Consider the following 6,253-nt stretch of genomic DNA (forward strand, 5'->3'; position numbering starts at 1 on the left):
TTGTCTTATTCATAAACAGTTTTGAGGGGTTTTTTTACTATATGCAATCTGAATAGATTTAAATGGGAATAAACAGTTTGCCTTAAAATAAATGACACTGTAAAAAAAAAAATTATATGGAATGACTGAACACAGGCACTAGTAAAAGAGGCTGAAAAGCCATCCAACTATTCATGCTTTAAGTTGTGTCATAAAAAAGCATTTTGAAGAAATGACAGAAATTATAAATTCTAGGGACTTGTATGGTGGCAAACTGACTGCATTGCTATTGGATCACTTCATATAACAACATCAAATGGTCTATGTTCCAACCTGTACTAAGAAACTGAAATAGTGTGCTACTCTTTATCTGATTTTGTCTGGTAGTCTGTGGTGGTTTGATCCTGGGTGGAGGGCAGACACCCACAAAAGCCACCGTATCACTCCTGTTTTCAGCTGGACAGGGAAGAAAATAGATATTAAGATGTTTAGGAATCGAGATAAGGACAGGGAGAGATCATTCCACATTAGCATCATGGGCAAAACAGACTCAACACAGAATTAAAAAAAACCCCAAACATTTTCATTTGTTACACTACACACAAAGTGAGAAGTACAACCAAATCTTAAAACACCTCCCATGACCTCTCCCTTCTTAGCAGACTTAACTTGTATTCATGATTTCTCACCCTTTCTCTCCCGAGGTGTCACAGGAGGAGACAGCAATGGGGGTTTTGGTCAGTTCCTCACAAATTGTTTTCCTTCTTAGCAGCAGGGGCATTCCTCACACTTTTCCCCTGCTGCAGCATGGGGTCCCACTGACAGCAGACAGTCCTCCATGAGCTTCTCCAATATCCTTTTCCAACGGGCTTCAGGGCTTCACCAACTGACCCAACATGGGTCACTTCTGTGGGGTGCTGTCTCTCAGGCCCAGACTGTTCCAGTCTGGTCCCCCATGGAGTAAGAAGTTCCCTCAGCAAACCTGCTCCAGCATCCGCCTCTCTCTCCATGGGCTTCAGGTCCTGCTAGGAGCTTGCTCCAGTGGAGGTCACAGCACCTTCCACATGTCTCCACCCGCTCCAGCATGGGGTTTTTCCACAGGCTGCAGGTGGGATCTCTGCTCTCTGTCATCTTCCATGGGCTGCAGGGGGACAACCTGCTCCACCATGGTCTTCACAGGCTGGAGGGGAATCTCTCTGACACCTGGAGAGCCTTCTCCCCCTCTTCTTCCCTGACCTCGGTCTTTGCAAAGTTTCTTACATCTTCTCACTCGTTTCTCTGGTGGAAAAAAAGCAGGTGCTTGTGGTTTTGGTTTTCTCCTCAATGTGATTCCCAGAAGCGCTGTGACTGTTGCTGATGCGCTCAGTCTGGGTCAGCAGCAGGTCCGGCCTTGAGCTGGCTGGTGTTTGTCTGGTCTAGGGGAGGCTTCTCATTGCTTCTTGCAGAAGCCACACTCGCAGCCCTCCCTTCTCCACCAGAACCTTACCACACAAAACCACAACACAGTCCCATCACTTATTCCCATTTCCAACTCTTTATGGTCCATTGATTCTTACTCAGTCCTGCAATACGAATTATTCTTACCCATATGTTTCCATTTCCTTCTTCATATTCTTCAGGTCTTCACATTTGATGATGTGTCTTCCCACTTTCATCTGCTGCTCTAATACTTCTTTCCTACCAAGGCTCATATACATATTTTGTTTTCAAAGTAGTTTTTACACATTCTGAATTATGTGTTTTGTCAGATTTGTCCTGTAGTGACTCTGTTCATTGTCTTTTCTCCTTATTCTCCCAAGAGATGGTAATAACTGTTAGAATTGCTCTGTGTATTCCATGGCAAGAGTTTATCCCTTTTTAGCTGTTCAGCTGTTCCTTTTGTACAAGTATTTTGTAAACCGTTTGGCACATGCCAGTGTTTTGGCACAGCTTAGTGCTTTTACCGTGCTTAGTGTTTTTGCAAATTACAGTTTTGAAATTCCTTCCCCAAAGGGATGGTAGATGTTCTGCTCCATTGCAGGGAAATGTGTGAATGAGATTTAAAATTAAAACCAAGAAAAGTTGTGGTTGGACTGTCAGGTATGCCAAAAAAAAAAAAAAAAAGCTTGTAAATATGCCAGCTTTGAAAAAAAAATTAGAACTACACATAGTAGCTTTTTGTCAAGTATCTTGGGAAACCATTGATCATCTATCCCCAAATTTGCATAATTTGTTCATATGTATCTTGTGACTTATTCTGAACCTATGATATAAGTGCTAATTTATCTTACACCATGTATGTTCCAAGTCTGGGACATATTTTTCTGCCCTTGGGTTCTGCTTCCTTCCCCTAGGATCAGGTAGTTGTCAGTGTGTTTACTTTTTCACACAGAATGAATGCTCCCAAAGAAATTATTAAGGACAGTTCCTTCTTAGCAGCACAGCAGCAGCATTTGTTAGACTGAATCATTAACAATATCCAGAATGTACCATTTTTTTTTCCCCTGCCTCTTCTGAAAACTCATCGAGTTTGAAGTAGCATTGGCATACATATATACTCAGGTAGACCTGCCTACCATGTCAGTAAGGAGGTGACATGCCACATCATTTCTCTTCTGATTACTTCTGACCGTAAAGCCCATTCTGGCCTTTCTCTTGTTTTACCTTTCACCATATTGTTACTTCCATTTTACAATACCAAATACAGATGCTCAGGTTGTATCATTCCAAACAGCTATTTCAACTGCAGTTATAACCGTGGATACTCATTTTCTTATAAAAGTACTAGTAAGTTGCCGGTAGAATTTCTTATCTGAAACTATATGCAGCAGAAGATTTGAAGATTTAGTATAAGCTTTAGTAGAATTCTTGCTTCATTTTGAGAAGCCAAAAATCTATCTGTCACATGACACACAGGTCTACAGAAACCTGTAAGATTCGTAAGAATTATTTTTGGATTATGTGTGGGTGCGCAAGCAAGTGTGCATATGCTTTCAAATATTTTTTCAAACATCCAACCATTTTGAAAGCTCTTTTGCAAACACAAAGTTCAGTGTTTTGAAACACTAATAATCAAAAAGTAGTGAATGCTTTCTTCTGCTGCAACGTAGTTTCTTTCCAATAAATTTACTTATGTGAATGAAAATAAAATTATTACATATGTTTTTCTGAGTTCTAAATAAAATTAATTCTACTTACTTCCTGCATTACATGTTTTAGTGTACGCAGGTGTGGTTCAGCCATGGTTTCTGAGACAGCTCTGTAATGTGGAAATTTAACAAACAGAAAAAGAATGTGTGTTTTTCAAGGTAGTAAACTACAAGAAGTTCAGGAAAAATAATGGAAGCATAAATTATGTAATTATAACATTATGGAAATTTAGAAACTGTAGAAAGAGTTTGTAATTACAGTTTGCCTGAGAGAGAGCTATTTTGTAGTATGAATGTTACTTAAGGAAAAAATACTTTGGAGCAAAGAGCATTTTGGTTTTAATCCAAATGTGTCTTCAGTCATAATCAGTAAAACACATATAGAAAAGCAAGAGACAGTGATAATTCTCATGGAATTCTGTAAATCTGTTGAGACTTCCCCTACCCATTTGCTACATAATGGGCCAGATTAACTGGGGAAGCAGTTTAGGTGTACTGGCCATAACTTTAAGCATACTGTTCAGAAACTTATTCTGACTTCTAATGGATCTATTTGACTTTTTCAGAAATTCATACAACTGCAAGGCAGTGCTGCATGCCAGTTGCCCTGATGATGAAGTTATTATTATCCTCTATCACAACCTTACCTGTCTTACTGATGTCATGTCACAGAATTGTCTCTTCACTAGTTTAATGTAGTTGAAACACCTGTTAGGTTCTAGGGTTGTATTCAGAATTAAAGCATAAAAAGGGAGAATTGAGATGAGGTAAAATTCTAAATAGTTTGATTTCTTTAGCATGCATTGTCCTTTTATGTATCAAGAACTTACGGGAACTATAGATAGTATGCTATCATACTCCTGTTGTGAACCTTGTTTATCCCAGTATTTGAGATAGTGAGGTATAGTATGTATTCCATATATAAATACATATATATTCTGCTTGCAGTTAATACCATAGTCATAAATCTCTGAAGTACCATTTGGGAAAAAAAAATGGACTAATAGTTCAAACCCTGTGGTGCGAAATGGCAAAATTCCTAAAAATAGAAATAATTAAACAGCTCCACTTCTCATTTCGTGAGAAGTTCTATTTCAGACCATAGCCAAAATTTATTACTCTAATTTCTGCTTTCTTGTATGTTCCTTACTTCCTTCTCTTTATTCATATGATGTTATTAAAATTTTTATTGATCTTTGCTGGTATGAGTTTGTGAGTACTCAGGAAGCATGCTATTTTTAATTCTATCTGCTTTTGCTTTCTCCTATGCAGGTCCTTAACATTTCTTTCTGCTACCCCTCTTTCTGTGTGGCCGTATTTCTTCACTGAAGACTGGATTTTTTCCCCGGCTTTATTCAGTTCCTACACCATTTCTTTTCATATGTATTTCATATTTCAGAAACACTAGAATGCCTAAAGTTCTTCTACATTTTAAACATTCTGTAGGCAGTAAAAATTATTCTTTTTCCACAGAGTTTTTGTGTTGTAATGAGTTTTACATCAGGTCTTGGCAATGTAAGTAAAACTCCTAATCTAAAAATAATAGGATTCCTACACAAATGAAAGACTAGAATATGTGAGTTTAAGGGAAATAGTTTTACCCTAGCATTATGAAGTCTAGCAAGTTCTGTCAGCAGCTCTCTAACAATCTGCTCATTTACAGCAGTTAGAAGAAAATAATGTTTATGTAGAAAAAATATGTGTAAAATTCAACTTGTGATAAAAGAAGTTAAGCTCAAGGCCCTAAAATATCATCCATATCATAGGTGATTTTGTGAAGAATTGTCATTACTGAACAAGATATAATTTAAACTTTAAATATCATGTGCATCAGAGTAAATAACAGTTGAACACATTCTTTGCTAACACACAATTTTGTTAACATAAACAGAAATGCTTACTGAACCTGGATTTATTGCAGTGTTCTCATAAGCTACTGAAGTGTGATAAAGGCTTTCTCTTTTGTTATGTAGTATGAAATGTGTGCAAGTTACACTGGTAGCACAGTGAAAGACTGGAAATACTTCAACACCTTCAAGTTAGTAAGTATGCAAAGCAGGAAGATAAAATCCTTAATAATCAGGGTCTGGATAAAGATTATGCAACAAGTATTGAAGCAGTTTTCATGAAAGCACTTACTCCTGGTAGGTCATGTTGTGCAGAAGAGAATGTGGCTTTCCCAAAAGAAGTGAGGAATTGTTAGTAAATTACAATGTCCGAAAAATTAGAGGAAGTGGTACTGGTAAATTTTATTTTATTTTTTAAAAGAAAATCACTGTTTTGACTGGAGTATTAAATATGAAGCTGTAAAACAAACAAATCAGTAGAGTAACAAAATAGATGGAGCAAAGGCTTATAGTTCAGAGTCCATCAGTAGATAAGTAAGCAAGAAAGAAGGTATTTAGAGAGAGAAAAGAAGCAAAGAAAGCGGGAGCTATTTGCTTAGCTGACATATTTGGTATGGTTCCTTGCTTAATCCTTAAAATTTTGGTAATCTAAAAATCTAAGGAAGGATTTGGTAATTTTTGATGAAAATGTTACTATTTTATATATCCCAGTCACATACATTTAGAGGATTAACTTGGCTGTGGTGTTCATGCCCCAGTAAGACATCTGTACATACCACCCTAGCTCATGGCTAGAACAGGTATATAGTCATGATAGAGGCATTTAGATTGGAAAATGCCTTTAAGATCATGCAGTCCAAATATTAACCTAGCACCTACCACTAAGCCATGTCCTTAAGTACCACATCTACACATGTCTTAAATACCTCCAGGGATGGTGACTCCACCACGTCTCTAGGCAACTTGTTCCAGTGCTTGACAACCCTTAAATTTTTCGTGGTACATTTCCTCTTGTCCCGTTGCTTGGTACTTAAGAGACCAACACTCACCTGGCTACACCTTCCTTTCTGGTAGTTGCAAAGAGCGAGAAGATCTCCCCTCAGCTGCCTTTTCTTCATGCCAAACCCCAATTCCCTCAGCCACTGCTTGTCAGACCTTTGCTCTAGACTCTTCACCAGCTTCGTTGTCCTTCTCTGGACATACTCCAGCAACTCAGTGTGAGTCTTGTAGTGAGGGGCCCAAAACCTAACACAGCCTTCTAGGTGCGGCCTCACCAGTGCTATCTACAGGGAGACAATC

Source organism: Gallinula chloropus, assembly GCF_964237585.1.
Source record: "Gallinula chloropus genome assembly, chromosome: Z".
In the NCBI taxonomy this organism is placed as follows: Eukaryota; Metazoa; Chordata; class Aves; order Gruiformes; family Rallidae; genus Gallinula; species Gallinula chloropus.